The sequence below is a fragment of the Bos javanicus genome, chromosome 23 (genome assembly GCF_032452875.1).
Source record: "Bos javanicus breed banteng chromosome 23, ARS-OSU_banteng_1.0, whole genome shotgun sequence".
NCBI classification, from domain to species: domain Eukaryota; kingdom Metazoa; phylum Chordata; class Mammalia; order Artiodactyla; family Bovidae; genus Bos; species Bos javanicus.
The window spans coordinates 51,155,489-51,173,159 of NC_083890.1; positions in this window are offsets into that span (position 1 = coordinate 51,155,489).

Below are 17,671 nucleotides of genomic sequence, written 5' to 3' on the forward strand. Positions count from 1 at the left end.
TTGTGACCCCATGGACTTTAGCCCACCAGGCTCCTCTGTCCATGGGATTCCCCAGGCAAGAATACTGGTGTGGGTGACCTTCCCCTTCTCCAGGGGATCTTCCCGACCCAGGGTTTGAACGCAGGTCTCCCCCATTGCTGACAGGTTCTTTACCCTCTGAACCACCAGGGAAGCCCCAGTTGAAGATAAAATGAGGCCCAACTGTTTTTGCAGACCTTGAGTCAGAATCTCTCTCATAAGGAAAGGAAAAGAATGGGCTGGGGGTGGGGGGAGACCTCACAGCTGTCACCCCCGTCCTTGCCCTGCTGACCATGAGCACAGCTGAGCCTGTGAAAGGGGGTTTCGTGTCCCCAGAACTTCCCCTCTCCTCCCACGCTGGGGCCTGGATTCCAGGCTATTTTCACTCCACCCCTTATGGAAACAGGAAATAACTTCAGAACAGCTTGTTTATATGAGCTGTTACAGGTTCAGCTTAAACATCGTTTCCTCCAGAAGGCCCAGCTGACCCTCTGGCTGGACACCCCTTGACCTGGTCCCCGCTCTGCCCTCCAGCTCCACTTCCTCCCAGAAAATGTTCCTTTGAACCCCCGCCCCTTCCCCGCCTGCCCTCCGAGGCAGGGGCGGTCCACCTCGTCTGAAGACAGCAGGAAGGGCTTGTCGCCCAAGCTTTCATCGGTGGCTGGGAATTCACTCTTCCCCTTGACGCTGGCCTCTTCATTTCCCATCTTTGACTTCTTTTTATATAAGGAAAGGGGGCTTTCCTATCTATGGGCTTATTTCTAGGAACCAGACCACAAAATTTCCTGCCGCAAAGCGTGGTGGAGGGTCCATGCTCAGCGGCCACAGTCACTCTGGCTGTAACCCACACGGGCGGCCTTGCAGATGACCCGGGAGGCGGAGGGCGCCTGCAGCCCAGGCCGCCTGCCTCCCACCCCAGACAGCGCTCGCAGGGGAGGCAGGATGGGCAGGCCACAGACAGCCTGCTGAGTGAGGGCACGTCCTGGGAACACTCTGATGTGAACAGAATCTGGTTTTAAAGAGAACTTTTTTTTTAAGTTTTTATGGTGATAAAATACACATAACATCCAGGTTACCACCTGAACCATTCTGAAGCGCAGACTTCGGGGTCATTAAGTACAGACTCTGAGCGCCGCCATCCATCCCCCGACTGCTTCATCTTCCCCGAGTGAGACTGCCCCGTGAAACAACAATGACTCCCGGCTCTGTGTCTTTAAGAATCTGACTGCACTGCAGCCCTCTTGGAAGTGGAGTTGGGTAGTACCCGTCTTTTTGGTCTGGCCACTCTCGCTGAGTTTAAGTCCTCTGGGTTCATCGGCGCTGTGGCCTGCGTCAGGGTGTCCTTCCCCCTAAGCGTGAGCGAGACCCCAGTGTCCGCCAGGGCCGCGCTCCGTGTCCATCTGTGGACGGAGCAGCAGCTGCTGCTGCCGTGAGCCGGGTGCACGGACGCCTCTTCCGGGCTCTCTGCTCGGTGGTTCGGGGAGCACACCCGCGGGTGGACTTGCTGGAGTGGATGCTCCTTCTCCTCCTGTGTGTGTGAGGCGCCTCTATGCCGCTTCCTCGGGGCTGCGTGGTCTCCACTCCTCCCACAGCGCAGCGGCTCCTGTCCCCACATCCTCGCTTGCGGACCCTTTAAAAAAGGTATTTGCACTTCTTCTGAAGGAGGAAACAGAACAGGCTCTATCTTAAAAGCAGGACTTTTAAGTCATCTTGGGCTGGACTGTGGACTTTGAGCTATATGACCAGTATCTACGGAAACCACAAACCAACTGGAAAACCAGGCCCCAGATGGAAGAGTCCCAGGGCTCTCCATCGCCTAAAGGAATACCCTAATTATCTGTATAACTGAATAGAATCATACATTCTATTATGCTTATTGGGGTATGACCACAGGCCTATTGATAATTGTCCACTGTTAACTACCTAGGCTTAAGGCATGTGAATCATGGGTTAACTTTGATTGTATCTTTCTTTCTCCTTTGTTTAGACTAGTTTCAAGGAATTTTGGGGAGGTGGGTTTGGGCATGAACACTTAGGGTATATAGTGAGTGAAGTCGCTCGGTCGTGTCCGACTCTTTGCGACCCCGTGGACTGTAGCCCGCCAAGGCTCCTCCATCCATGGGATTCTCCAGGCAAGAATACTGGAGTGGGTTGCCATTTCCTTCTCCAGGGTATCTTCCCGACCCAGGGATCGAACCCAGGTCTCCGGCATTTCAGGCAGACGCTTTAACCTCTGAACCACCAGGGCAGACCCTTATAAGGTTTTCACAAAAACTGGTGGGGTCCTTGGCTAGGAGGAGACTCTGCCTTGGGCCCGCCGGTGTAATAAACTGCACTCCATTGTCTGCATTGTCCTTCTCGGTGAGTTTGTTTCCCGGAACGTGAGGCTACAACATTGCTTTGCCCACTCCTCCCACAGCGCAGCGGCTCCTGTCTCCATATCCTGGCTTGGGGACCCTTTAAAAAAGGCATTTGCGCTTCTGCTTTGACTGCTCTTCCGTGATGGGGTCCGCCCCCCGCCCCAGCCTGGGCCCATCCGACCCCGCCCTCCGCTGTCTCTCTGCTGCTGCCCGGATGCAGCCCAGGCCTGCAGCCCCTTCCCCTGGCCCCCGCCCCCCACCCCTCAGTGCTGTTTTCCTTCCAGGGCATTCGAGGACCTGCCTAGGGCTTCCTCAGCGTCTGTCTGTCGGGGTTCAGAGAGGCGCCTCTGAGCTCCAAGCCTGCTTCTTGTTCTGAGCCACAGGCTGCTGGCCGCTGGTCAAACACATCCCTCTGTTTATCTAAAGTTTTTCCCTGTAAATAAAGTCAGAATAGGGTTTCTTACCCTGCCTTCCAGGCAAATACCTTAAGGGCCTAACTCTCTGCAGGGTTGGTCTCTGTTCTGACAGTCCAACAGCACAGCCCTCAGCTGCCTCCTCCTGTAAACTCTTCAGCTACTTTACCCCAATCCACGCTTCTGGACCAGGTTTCACTTTCATTTTGAGATGGAAGAAAGCACACCAAGAGCCCATCCTCTTTCAGTCTCCAGAGCTACTCACTGTCAGAGGCAAAACTCTGACAAAGAGGCAGCGAACACGCTCTGCCAAGAAGACAAAAATCTACTTATAGTCAGCTGTGCAGCACCTACTCAGGGACAGAGTCACACAGCCACTTATAGTCAGCTGTGCAGCAGCTACTCAGGGACAGAGTCACACAGCCACTTATAGTCAGCTGTGCAGCGTCTACTCAGGGACAGAGTCACACAGCCTGTAATATGCAGAAAGGTAATCCGCTACTAACTGCTTACTTGAAATCACTTGCTAATCAATTATTAGAAATCTGCTTGAGCCTTAAACTAGCCATGGGGAGTGGGAAACTGGAACATTCCTGAACTTCACCTCCCCTTTGACCTGCGGCCTATGATGAGATAAAACCCTCCGGGTCCCGTAGGAGATAACGTGGGCCCTTGGGCCTGGCATAGTGTCTAGGCCTCAAGATACCGGGCGGCAGGGTTTGTGGCCAGGGCCCACTTCCCTTGGGCCTCAAAGTTAAACTACTGAATTGTTTCACAATGAGATTATACGAAGAGTCATGCCAACAGCACTTCAACCGTAAACCTTGAGCTCACGTCCCAGAAGAGAAGCATCTGCCAGTGCTTACAAATCCCGTACTACCGTGAGGACAACACAGCTATACAGCATTGCATTCTCATTTCCCACTTTTTACTTCTTTTCATTTTTTCGGTCGTGCCACAAGGCTCGTGGGATCCTGGTTCCCTGACCAGGGATTGAACACCTGGCCGCAGCAGAGAAAGCATGGAGTCCTAAGCACTGGGCCACCAGGGAGCTCCCCGCGTCGCACTTTTAAAAGCATCCATGTATTAAATATGACATTTTAAAGTATACTAAAATGCTTACTGGGGCTTCCCTGGTGGCTCAGTCAGTAAAGAACTGGCCTGCAGTGCAGGAGTTCAATTCCTGGGTCAGGAAGATCCCCTGGAGAAGGAAATGACAACCCACTCCGGTATTCTTGCCTGGGAAATCCCATGGACAGAGGAGCCTGGCGGGCTAGAGTCCATAGGGTTGCAAGAGTTCGACACGACTGAGTGACTAAACCACCCCTGAAATGCTTACTAGATGCACACTAAATTTTCTTCTTCGTCTTCTTTTTTTGTTTATTAAAGCAGGAGACTCAGGAAGTAAAACTGGTTTGGCTTGTCTGGACCTATGCGAGGCAGAGCGTGAGGAAGAGGACTTGGCTACCGTGTCCAGGGTCATCACAGGGGTGGCGGGCAGGCCCGGTGGCCGGCCCATTGGACCTGAGAGCTCTCTTCTTTCTTCCAGGTGGCAAACAAGCTTCTGAATGAAAAGCTCAGAGACGGACAGAGCCAGGATCAAGGGGCCACAAAGAAAACTGCCGCAAGGGGTCTGTTCTCGGCAGTCTGAGAATTAGAGAGCCAAGGCAGACTTTTTTTTGGAATGCTGTCCAGGAGAGAGCTGCCCTGTCTGGTTAGAGCACAGGCCCTTTGGGCAGGTCAGGCAGGAAGGCCCCTGCGGGTGGAATGCAGGGGCCTTCGAGGGTGGACCGCAGACCAGTCCCGGGCCTCTCTATCTCTCTGCGCGGAGCCGATGGCACCCTAGCCCTTCCGTGGCCTACAGCTCTCCCCAGGTCCTGCCGTCACCACCTGTGTGCGCTTGATCCCGGCCCCCCAGCACACCAGCTCGTGTGGAAGGCTGAGCTCAGAACGTAAACGATCTGTGTGCTTTCCCTCATGTGGTTTCCAGCACTTCTGGGGTACACGGGGGTACACTGGAGAGGGGAACAGGAGACAGCTGTGATCGGGGCTTAGAAAGCAAATCCGGTTCCTTGGAGGAGCAAACCTCTGCCCTCACACCTGCTCTCCACAGACACGTCTCGGCTCCGGGGGTCCTCGGTCAGTGCTCACGCCTCGACTCTCAGGAGGTCGGCCAGGGCTTCATCTCTGAGGAGACAACGGCTTCCTGCCCTCTCCTCTCGGGACAAAGACCCCAGCGAAAGGTGCCCCTGTGTCCACCCTTTGGAACAGCTTGAAAATGCATTTGAAAAGTTTGGCTGCAGGAGGAACGGAGGGAGTTCTTGGTCAAGACTTGCGCTTGGCTCCGGTCACCTGATCTGGTTCCTCCTGAGGCACAGGGTCTTCACACAGCCTCACACACAGTGAGACTCAGGGAGGCTGGGCTGTGTGCACTCCTGCACACACACGGTAGACCACAAGATGTGGAAACAGGTTACAAAGCTGTTTTACACAGCGAGGGCACAGTTTGGTTTTACAGAGTAAGGATCAGATTCACTTTTTAGAACTGAACAGGAAACTGTATGCGTTTTTGGGGGGAAGGGGGAAGGAAACTCTGCCAAAAATTGAATGTTGGCATCTCATAGAAACTTTCCAAGTTCAATATTGACTGCAAGGTGAAAACTCACTGCTAAGGTCACTAAGCGGCCTTCGTAATCAGGTAGGTTGAAGACCCACTGAAATGAAACTTGAGCATTTAGTAGGGAATTTCACCTGAGGAACCATGATAATAAAACTTGTCTGGCCTAGTATCCATATCAAGGAGACTGGGGGAACTCTGCTTCCCTGTCTTGAGGAAAAGTGATGTTACTAAGTGAACAAGATCAACTGAAACTAGCCCTCCATTCATGACACGCAGCTCACCAGCTGGAGGCTGGAGGGACCCTCTGGGTCAGCTAGTTGGCTTCATCTGCGGGAAAATAAACACATCCTTATGGCAGGAGGTAGGTTTGCAACTGCTGTCCCGCAGAAGCTGGCCAGGGGCGAGGGGAGGGGGCTGCAGGCAGGGGTGGAGGACACCCCCCAAAACCCGGAGCCCCGTCTTACCCCCTTGACTTTCCAGTGGAAGTGTTTTTGTTTTTTCCTCTCTTCTCTGGCCTTGGGCCAGCCTCCTGTCTCGTCTTCTCTCTCCTATAGTCTCTGGGTGGAGGCGGGTGGGGTTCCCTTTCAACCCCGAGTTCCTGCTGTCTGTTAGGCAGGACAGTTCACCCCCTTGACACCTGCCCACTCCCCCAGCACCTGCAGGGTCCTTGACACCCGCCCACTCCTCCAGCACCTGCAGGGTCCTTGACACCCGCCCGCTACCCCGCCCCCTCCCCAGGGTCCTTGACACCCGCCCGCTCCCCCGGCACCTGCAGGGCCCTTGACACCCGCCCACTCCCCCGCCCGCTCCCCAGGGTCGGTCCCTAGGCCGCCTCCTCTGAAAGCAGCCTTGTTGTCTGACACTGTCCTTTGGGGTTCCTCCCCACTCCCCCCCCCACCCCAAGCCAGTCCACAGAGAGCCTCCCGTCCACCTCCCAGGTCTTGAGAAGCCTCTTTGGGGAGGTATGAAGGCTCCCAGGACCCTGTGGACATGGGGGTTGGGGGTGGGTGGGGGACGCCCCCCCACCCCTGGCTAAGGCAGGCTCCTAGGAAGAACCCTCATGGAGGTTTCGCCTGGGGACTAAATAGGTCACTGCCTCGTGATGGAGGGGAACCTCCGTGTGAAGGTGGTCTGTCCGGCGATGACAGGTGGCAGGGCTGGGAAAGCCGAGCCCATGGCACGGAGAACTTGTGCCTTGCGGGTACACTGCGCTTTCAGCCAGGCGGGCAGCTTCGGGCCGCGGTCTCTGAACTCCTCCACTCACCAGGTGTCTGCTGTCAAGGACACGGGTGGACGTGGGTGGAAGGACCTCTGCGGGTCTAAGTCTACTTTACGCGATGCCACCCTGGGTTCTCAGTCCCTCCCATCAGGAGCGCCTGTCTGACTGGGATGGTCGGAGCCCGGAAGGGCTGGGAAGTCAGAGGTTTAGCTTCGATGTCATGAAAATACACTTGTTCTCTGCCCCCTGTTCCTGACACAGAGCTTCCAAAGCCTGTGGAATTCCAGACGATAAGAGTGTTTTGATCATTTACAAGGCGGCTCTCTCAAGCACATGTGAGTTTACACTAACATAGCAATTCCAGGTAGGTTCAGGGGAGAGGCTGTAAAAGCTGGGACTTTCAGGCCCCCCTGCCCACCTCTGGGGAGGGAAGGGGCTGGAGAGTGAGTTCAATCACGTGGCTGATGATTTAGTCAATCGTCTCTTGATTTAAGGGAAAAAACGACCCTAAGTGATAGATTTGGAGCGTCTCTGGGCTGGGGAACACACCAGGGTTCTGGGAGGATGTGTGCCGGGGGCGGGGGATGGGGCCCATGCTTCACCCCCACCCCCATCCCTGTTCTGCGAGGCTCTTCCACTTGGCCGGTCTTGAGTTGCATCCTTCATAACAGGCATCCTGAGGAGAACGGGCTTCTTTCGTGGCTCCATCGGTAAAGAATCCACCTGCAGTGTAGGAGACCAGGGTTCGATCCCCAGGTTGGGAAGATCCCCTGGAGAAGAAGAACTCACTCCAGTATTCTTGCCTGGACAATCCCATGGACAGAGGAGCCTGGAGGGCTACAGCCCTTGGGGTTGCAAAGAGTCGGACGCGACTGAGGGAACCACACGCGCACGCACACACACACCGCGCACACAGAGAGTGAGCAGAGCGCCTTCCTGGGTTCTGAGAGTCTCCTGGAGACTCGTGCGACTGAGGAGGGGCCATAGGAACTCCTGAACTTGTAGCTCGTCGGCTGGAAGTGGAGGTGGTCCCTGGCACTCGAGACTGGTATCTGCAGTGGGGCCATCCCCGTGGGGCTGAGCCCAGCCTGGGGGCCCCGCGCTCACCTGGGGAACTGCTGTCAGAACGAGCTGAGTGGCAGGACACCCAGTTGGAGGTGGAGGTAACAGGTGACGAGGTGCCTTCCCAGTTGAGATAAGCTGTGGCTCTGAAAAGCTTTAGAAGGACATTGCCTTGAGTACCGTGGGAAATAAAGAAAGAAGGGGTTAGGTATTTTGTCCCAGGTGTTCTGTGCAGGAGGCGTGGGAAGCAGGGAGAGAGCCCTGGGATTGGGCTAGGGCCCAGGTCCCCTCCCCCAGGACGCAGGCCCGCCGGCTGGTGGGCGCGGCTTCGCTGCGTTGCCCGGATGGGATGCGAGCTCGCGCTCCTGTGACCTCCACCTGAGCGCCCCTCCGCCCCTGTTCTAAGCCTCAAGGACAGCATCGGTCCGTGCGCTCCTGTGACCCCTCCTGCACCTGCGCTGTATTTAGGTGCCAGCGTTTGGGGACGTTTCACTGAATCCACCCCGGACCTCAGCGGCTGCCGCTGTTGCCCTCGGCTTACAGACAGTGCAGCTGGGACCCGGAGGGTGTGAGGAGTCCGCCCGGGAGAGGCAGCTCGGGGCTCAAAGCCAGGCATCACCGGCTTCCTCATGAGCCGCCGTATTGACGCAGGCCCATCGGCCTCCTCCCTGCCCGATTCGGTCTTCCTCTCTTTAACTGAAGGCAGCCAGTTCTTCCCAAAGTCCCTTGCAGAGCGTCACCTTCGTCCCCTCTGATACTTGTGGCCCCCACAGCTGAAAGCCGTTCTCTAAAGAGATGAGGCCATGGCGCGGGCCCACGAAACTCCCCTCTCGTTGAAGGTGGACCATCTGCTTCTACTAATACTCAGATCTTCCCAACCCTATCTGTGAATATGGGGTTTGTGGTGCGTTGAAATTACAGGCTTTTTCCCCCCACATGAACTGCTCCTCCAATAGGTGTCTCACCCATGATATTTGCAAAACGGACTCCTTAACATCTAAACTGAAAAGGTCACTCTCTTTATGACATCCTTCACGTTGGTTTGACACGACCTTTCAGCCGGTAGAGCTCTTCTGAATCTCAGTGCGCTCATCCCCTGCAACAGACTTGCGTTTGGCAAGTTGATTGTCTGTGTCCTTCTAAGCCTCCATTGAAGCTGTCTGTGAGAGAATGAGACAAGCTCACCAAGGGCAGAGCCCGCCGCACACGTCGAGAGACCTCTGTGCGTGGGGTCATGGCTACGACCAGCTAACCATGCTTTACTGGCATCCTGCCCTCAGAGTGATGACGAGACTTGTCAGTCGCCCACTCAAATCCTGACGGCAGCGTCTGCAGCATGTCAGCCGTCTGCATCATTTTCGCTCTTGTGTAGTAGTGGTTCATCCTGGGACTGGAATTTGTCTTCTTTAGGCTCCACTTCTATTGATTTTTTTAATTACTCCTTTTAAAAGTTGATTTCTCCTTTATTAAAGTATAGTTGATTTACAGTGTTAGTTTCAGGTACGCAGCAAAATGATTCAGTTTATATATATATATATATCTGCTGCTACTGCTGCTGAGTCGCTTCAGTCGTGTCCGACTCTGTGCGACCCCATAGACGGCAGCCCACAAGGCTCCCCTGTCCCTGGGATTCTCCAGGCAAGAACACTGGAGTGGGATGCCATTTCCTTCTCCAGTGCATGAAAGTGAAAAGTGAAATTGAAGTCGCTCAGTCGTGTCCGACTCTTAGCGACCCCATGGACTGCAGCCCATCAGGCTCCTGCATCCATGGGATTTTCAAGGCAAGAGTACTGGAGTGGGCTGCCATTTCCTTCTCCAGGGGATCTTCCCGACCCAGGGATTGAACCCAGGTCTCCTGCATTGACAGGCATTGGCAGATTCTTTACCGTCTGAGCCATCAGGGAAGCCCTTCATTTTCCCTTAAAGGTTATTACAAAATATTGACTATAGTTCTCTGTGCCACACAGTAGGTCCTTACTGTTTATCCATTTTTACAATGTAGTGTGTATATATTAATCCCAAATTCCTAATTTATCCATCCCCTTCCTTCCCCTTTGGGGCTTCTCTAGTAGCTCAGATGGTAAAGCATCTGCCTGCAATGCGGGAGACCTGGGTTCGATCTCAGAGTTGGGAAGGTCCCCTGGAGAAGGAAATGGCAATCCACTCCAGTATTCTTGCCTGGAGAATTCCATGGATAGAGGAGCCTGGTGGGCTACAGTCCACGGGGTCGTAAAGAGTTGGACACGACTGAGCAACTAACACACACACACTCCCTTCCCCTTTGGTGACCAGAAGTTCATTTGTCTGTGTCTGTGAGTTTGTTCCTATTCAGCAAATATGGTCATTTGTATCAGAGTTTTGGGTTCCACATATAAGTGATATCGTATGATACTTGTCTTTGCCTGACTTAGGTTACTTAGTACGATCATGTCCAGGTTCATCCATGTTGCTGCAAAGGCTCCACTTCCATTTAAACTAACGTCATTCTATCCTTTCCATCTGATTAGCCTTTGGTCCCTTTTACCACTGACTGAGAAACTTTACAAGTCGGCATTACATCACCTGCCCACACAGCCCGCTTTGTTCTGGGATAGAACCTCCGTTCACTTGTTCATGCATCTGCCCAGCAACACTTACTGAGCATGTACTGCGATCCGGGTGCCGTTCTGGATCTGGTTGGAGCTTTGTTCCCATGATACGCCGCTCCACTCCTAACCAGGACCATTTCTGACGGCAACAGATGCTGGACTCAAAAGAAAGTAAGTTGGGAAGAGAGGAGACACCAGGAACCGCCTCAGGAAGAGGTGGTGAGAAGAGACCAGAACTAGGAGTCATTGTCGCTCCAGGAAGAGGTTACAGCAGGAGGAAGACCCTGGAGAAAGAGGCTTCTAACCTGAGACCTGGAAGGCAGGTCTACGAGATGAGGAGAAGGAGGTGAGGTCAGAGGAAACCTTGACTGAGCTATTTCACAGGCACAGTTAATTTTATGGATATTGCAGCTCCCCTAGTAATGGGAACTGTGCTTGACTGAAGCAGAAAGGCCCAGTGCTCAGACCTCTCAGTGGTCAGCGGTGGGTGTGCTGTGATGACATTCCGCCCCCTGGAGGACAAAGCTGAGAGTTCACCACTAGGTTTGTTTTGCACGATTATCTAACAGAAAAGGACTAACAGAAACTCTTCAGAGGTTATTGTATCTGTTCCTGTGGCCTTAGTTCGGAGAAGGCAATGGCACCCCACTCCAGTACTCTTGCCTGGAAAATCCCATGGAGGGAGGAGCCTGGTAGGCTGCAGTCTATGGGGTCACTGAGTCGGACACGACTGAGCGACTTCACTTTCACTTTTCACTTTCATGCATTGAAGAAGGAAATGGCAACCCACTCCAGTGTTCTTGCCTGGAGAATCCCAGGGACGGGGGAGCCTGGTGGGCTGCCATCTAGGGGGTTGCACAGAGTCGGACACGACTGAAGCGACTTAGCAGTAGCAGCAGCAGTGGCCTTAGTCACTTAAGTTTCTCAAGAAACTTGAACATGAGAATGTAACTAAGAATTTCCTGAGAGGGTCCAGTCACCTGCAACCATATCTCAGTCTCCAAAATTATTTCTCGTTGTGAAATTACTGTGTCTCACCTAAAATTCTTGGACTATTGACAAGAAAACATTAGTACTTATAAAGTGATTTTGATTCATTTTCTTATCGTTTTAACAAGTTAAAAATAAATTATTACACAAACATGTTAAGCAATTATTTAAATATGTATCAAGTTAGTTTCACATTTCTCTTTAACTGTAGTAAACAGTTTTGTACTTGGTTTAAAAATTATTTAAATTTAAAATGTTTGCACGCCCACGGACTATTGTAAATTTTGTTTATATTTAGAGAATAATTATCTAAAATAAAATAGCTTATTGTCTAGAGAGCACTCTAACATGGAGATCCTGTGCTCATAGTGATCCCAGTCTCCATATTCACAAACCACTGTGAGATGTCTAACACCCCCAGGATAGGCTGATCAAGGGTATAATGATTCTTATTTAGTTTCTTGAACTGAATCAGAAAACAGGTGAATGCAAAATTACTTTTGAAGAGGAAAAGAAAATCAAGATTTTTGTGGGGTTTTTGGATGGCCAACTTATTTGAAGGTGGAGACAAGTCTAAGAGGAACCCACTTTCCCTTTTAAGCTGCGTGAGCAGGAGGAATAACTCGGTCACGAGGAAACCCCTTAGAGGATGGACAGCCCCCTTATTCTTATAGGATGAGCCAGCCAGGACCACTCGGCCAGAAGCAGTTTCGATGGTGCCCACACGTGCCCCTGAGGGGAGAGGGCGACGAGGGGGTGCTTCAAGGACCTCAGGTTGGAAGACACGGGTGCACCCTGTGCACTCACAGGCTGACGCTCTCCTTTCAGCACAAGACTGGGCGCTGATGACGGGCAGTGTGGGCGTGCTCGCTCTCCCCTGGGTCCGGTCTGGAATCTGATTCATCTTCAACGACCGTGTCCTTCTAATGCCCTCTGTCATCATTTTCCCTTGTTTGGCACATCTGATTTGTGCTTTACCCAGTTCCTTTTCCAGAGAGTCTATCTCGCTCTGGAGTGCAGAGCTGGGTGTGCTCAGCTTTTCATATGGCCACTTGGTACGTCAGATGACTGTGACTCAAGGCTGGCGTTTTTAAAGACGAGTCTAGATATTTACGCGCTAAAAGAACACTAAGTTCATTCGTTTGTACCCTCAATGAATGCAGCAAGTGCATGGCAAGCTTGTCGCCGCCCCACCCCACCCTCTACCTTGTTTTGTCCAACTAGCAACTTCTGATCAAAATCAAGAGAACTGAAGACTTTCGGCCGCCCCTGCACAGCACCCCCTGGTGGCCGCTCGGAGGACAGGCTCTGCTCTCACGCCTTCAGGCCTCCCTGCCGGGGCGGGCCAAGGCCCTCAGAGCCGGCCTCATGCCCTCCTCCTGTTCCTTGCTGATGGTCTTCTCCCCGCCCTCAGTGGTCACGGCTGCATCGGCCACGGAGCATTCCAGCTGTGCCCCCAGCATCACGGAGCTCACCGGAGGGCATGCAGAGGTCGTGACCGCCGGCTGGCCCCTGAGCTGGACCCGGGCAGCAGGAGGATTTTCACTCCCCTCCTCCATCCTTAGAATGTCTGTCCATTGTTCTTGTATGAGAAGGCTCTTCAAGGGCTTTTCAAATCAACTGTGAAATTATAGTCAAATCAGCTTGTCAAGTATTTTGAGTTGTGTTCATCTGTTGGATCACTTGACATTACTTCATTTGCTTTTTTTTTTCGTGACATATAACCCACAGATTATGAGGATAATTGTAACAGTTATACAGCATGCACCCAAGTGATGCAGGTCAAGAGGTTGAACTGGCCGTGCTCAGGAAGCTGCCTCTACAGCACGTGACCCCCCAGGCCCAGCCCTGCCTCTCCTGTCCCCGCAGGTAACAGCTCCTGTGATTTGGGGAGAGCGTCTTTGCTTGTCTCTATTGTTTTACCCCTTCCAGCTTATTCCAGCTTTCTTTAGGCTGATTCTGAGATTTATGTAAATAAAATAATGTTGACATGTAGTCTTTTGAATTTGGCTTCTTTTGCTCAACTTATGTTACAGAGTTTCATGCATGTCGTGAAGGCAGCCACGGTTTGTGCATCTTTGTTGCTGCATGGTCAGAGAAGGGGATGGCAATGCCATCTCTGGGACAGGGGAGCCTGGTGGGCTGCCGTCCATGGGGTCAGGAAGAGTCAGACACGCCTGAGCGACTTCACTTTCACTTTTCACTTTCATGCACTGGAGAAGGACATGGCAACTCACTCTTCCAGTACTCTTCCAGTACTCTTGCCTGGAAGTCCCAGGGACGGGGGAGCCTGGCGGGCTGCCGTCTATGGGGTCACACAGAGTCGGACACGCCTGAGTGACTCAGCAGCAGCAGCGTTCCACTGAATGGGCTCCCATTCTGCTGTTGTTGATCTTTGGGGTTCACCAATAAAGCCACCTCCAACATTCTTGTAAATGTCTCCATATGAATGTGAATACTAGGAGAACTGCTGGTTCAACACTCCTAAAAATCGAACTCGAATAATAATGGAATTATTTTCCAAAGTAGTTTTCCCAGTTTATAATCCACCCCACACAGAAGTGAGAAAATTCCAGTGGCTCACTTAAAATTGTCAGAAATTTTAATTTTTGGCAATGTGAATGTAAGATATCTCATTTTGTTTAAAGTTTGTATTTAACACCTTTTTACTCATTTAAAAGCCATTTGGATTTTCTCTTTTAAAGTGTGTGCTCATTTTTTAAAAAGTTTTTATGTGATTTGTATGAGTTAAACACACACGCATGTGCACATATCCATTTTCTTTGAATAGTTATTGGGATTGGGATTGATTTAAAAAATCAGTCAGAGAAAAATGACTATCTTTACAATATTGAGTTCTACTCAATGAATGTGATATATTTCTTCATTTAGTTAGATTTTTAGAAAATTTTCTTAATAATACTAAAATAATTTTGTATAGTGGTTTTGCATATGTTTTATTAGAAATATGTCCAGGGACTTGACTATTTTAAATGGTATTATTAATAGTATTTTAAATGGTATTTTTCTTTTAATTTCATTTTTTTTGTTGCTAGTTGATATTTAGTCATTCTCTTGCTAAACATGTTTAGTAAATCCAAGTACAGAGTTAGATAACATGATTAGTTCAGTAATCATGATTAGTTCCTAATGGCTATACTATAGAGAATCCTGCCCCTAACAAACTTAGGGTGGATCAGAAGATGGGTATTTACAGAATTGGACCATATACTGGGTCAGTTAAGCAGGTCCCAAAACATTCCTCAATACCGAAATAATACAGGAATCATGTTCCCCAACCAGAATACAGTTAACCCGGAGGTCGGTAACGTAAGGACAGTCAGTTCTCAGACCAGCGCCGCAGACTGCGGCCAGTTTGGGACGCTCCCCTGACCTACGCCTGATGGACGCAGCTGCGAGTCTTTGAAAAATCGACCCTGCGCCTCTGCATCTGGACCTTGAACCTGAGATTGCCGTGTCCCCACATCAGAGAGTGGGTGGGAAACTTCTGCCCTGGATTTGGGGTCCGTGTGGCCCGGCGCGGGACAACAGGGAGGCCCTGGGGTCACCAGCTCCTCCCCGACCCTTGGGCACACCCAGTGCAATTAAGGGGGTGGACGTGCTGGGGGGAAAGGGGCTCCGACCAGCTTCAAGCTGATTAATCCTGGCTGAGCCTAGGGGGCAGCAAAGGCAGAAACGATTACCAACATTTAATATGCTTTGCTGCTACTTTATAGTAATTTCTGTTGAAGTACAACATACACGCAGAAAAGTACACGATGCATGCGTACAACTCAATACGTTATCACAAAATCCACACACTGTGCAACCACCGGAGGGAAGCTGCCGGCACCCCAGAAGGCCCCGCCCCACCCCTGCTGCTCCCGCCCACCCGGCTGTGCTGAGAGTGGACGGGTTTCTTCTCACCGGCAGCCGGAGAAGCTGACGTGGACCGAAGCGCCTCGCGGGAGGAGTGTAGGCACAGGGCCCCCAGCGCAGGAGGCAAGGGATGCTGCGTCCCGGGGGCCTGGGGAGCACCCAGGTGGGCGGGGGGCAGAGGAGGAGCGGGCACAAGTGGCAGCTCCCAGCCCTTAGCCGGGGTCTCGCAGGAAGGGATGGGTCGGACACGCTGGGTGCACTAAGTGAGCTTGTGCTGGAGAGTTTCCACCGGTGGGCTCGGGCCCTCCAGGGATCTGAGGAGGGGTCCCTACAACTCTCTCTAGCTGCCTGGGGTTGGGGCGCGTTAGGGCCAGTGTGGGTTTGATAAAGGAGAGGGTCGACAGTGTGGTCACCGAGCTCCCGGGTCCATGTGCCAAAGGTGCCCTTACGAGAGGATCGTTTCCCACCTCTGGGAACCCGCCTGCCCTGGGCTCGCAGGCTCTTCAGGATCCAGGCCCCAAATGCCTGGGTGTCAAGGAGACAGAAAATAGGAGAACGTGGTCAGAGCATCCACCTTCCTCCGGGAGGGTCTCCGCCCCTCCCGGCCTCTGACACCACCGACCGCTTCCGCCTGTTTCCGAGCTCAGCCTGCACTGCTGCGCGCCACGACCCTGCGCGTTGCCTGGTGTATTCGTCTCCGCTCTTACGTGGTTCTGCTGTACGGTTTCCCCATCCTTCTGCTTGGGCCTGACTCAGATCCTGCTGCTAATGAACACGCCGGTGCACGTCTCAAGGCGCTCACTCTCACAAGCACTTCGTTGGGTCTGTCCTGGGGACGAGATCGCTGCTCCAGCCAGGGTACCGCCCCTCGGAGCTCAGCAGACTCGCCAAACACTGCACCAGACCGGCCATCGCTCATGTCCCAGGATCTCTGGGGTAACTTGGAACCAGGCCATTGACACTCAAGCCCGCAAGTGCCTCGGGCCATGTGCAGCCCACAGACTGATGGATGACTGGGGTGTAAAGCCCTTTCTGTCTGCGCCTGGTACAGAGTATGTACTGATGTCATATTGCTGCTGCTGCTGCTAAGTCACTTCAGTCGTGTCTGACTCTGTGTGACCCCATAGACGGCAGCCCACCAGGCTCCCCGGTCCCTGGGATTCTCCAGGCAAGAACACTGGAGTGGGTTGCCATTTCCTTCTCCAACGCATGAAAGTGAAAAGTGAAAGTGAAGTCGCTCAGTCGTGTCCAACTCTTCACAGCCCCATGGACTGCAGCCCACCAGGCTCCTCCCTCCATGGGATTTTCCAGGCAGGAGTACTGGAGTGGGGTGCCACACCATGGACTGCAGACTTCCAGGCTCCTCCATCCATGGGATTCTCCAGACAGGAGTACTGGAGTGGGGTGCCATTGCCTTCTCCAGATGTCATATTAGGGCCTCCCTGATAGCTCAGTTGGTAAAGAATTTGCCTGCAATGCGGAAGATCCTGGTTCGAGTCCTGGGTCAGGAAGATCCCCTGGTGAAGAGAAACGCTACCCACTCCAGTATTCTGGCCTGGAGAATTTCATGGAGTGTATGGTCCATGGGGTCTCAAAGAGTCGGACACATCTGAGGGACTTTCACTTCTCTTCACTTCATGTCATATTTGACTCAGACTACTAACTTCATGTGAGCACAAATACCAAACGTCAGAGGGAAAAACCAGCAAGTTCAGAGCCTGTTTTTCCTTGGTTTATGTGTCTGGGATTTTAATTTAACAGCTTTTCAGCTCTTGACTTCCTTACCCACAAAGACCTCTTGCTAGAAGCTGATGAGGGGTCTTCGGTTCTGTGAGAGACAGTGCAGAGGTTACTGATTTTAACAAACCACTGGTTTTAACTATGACTGACTTTCAATAAATGCCGGTTTCTTTATTCCAATGGGCTATGAAACATTCTTCAATCTTAGTTATTAAAGTCTTATTGTTTTGTTTTGGTTAAATAATGAAAAGTATTTTTATCTCTTATTACTGGGTTTTCTTTTGCCTCTTTTCTTATAAACAAATTTGCAGAGTAAAAACAAAACCTACAAACTCATTTACACTGCATTATTTATATTACTTTAAAAATAAGATTTTTCCTTTGTTCCCTTTTCATGTTGAGATTTGTAAAACAGCAAGGAGGAAGTTTCAAGATGCAGAATTATTACATACTCTCAAGTATCAGATCAGTTCAGTTGCTCAGTCATGTCCGACTCTGTGACCCCATGAACCACAGCACGCCAGGCCTCCCTGTCCATCCCAAGTATCAGATTTGGTGAAATTGCACAGCGAGGCATTTAAAGTGGGAAAAACCGAAAGGAACTTACAGAAAGAGTTCCTGCTTTTATTCTTCACTCATAGTCACTCTAACAGTCCGTATAGGGGAAAACTGGCCAGTGTGCATGTCAGTATTGGGTAATGGGTAAGAAATACTTTATTCACACGAATGGGCGGTCTCATGGTGTGTGAGCAGTTATGTGAGTTGACCCAGCCTGGTGGGGT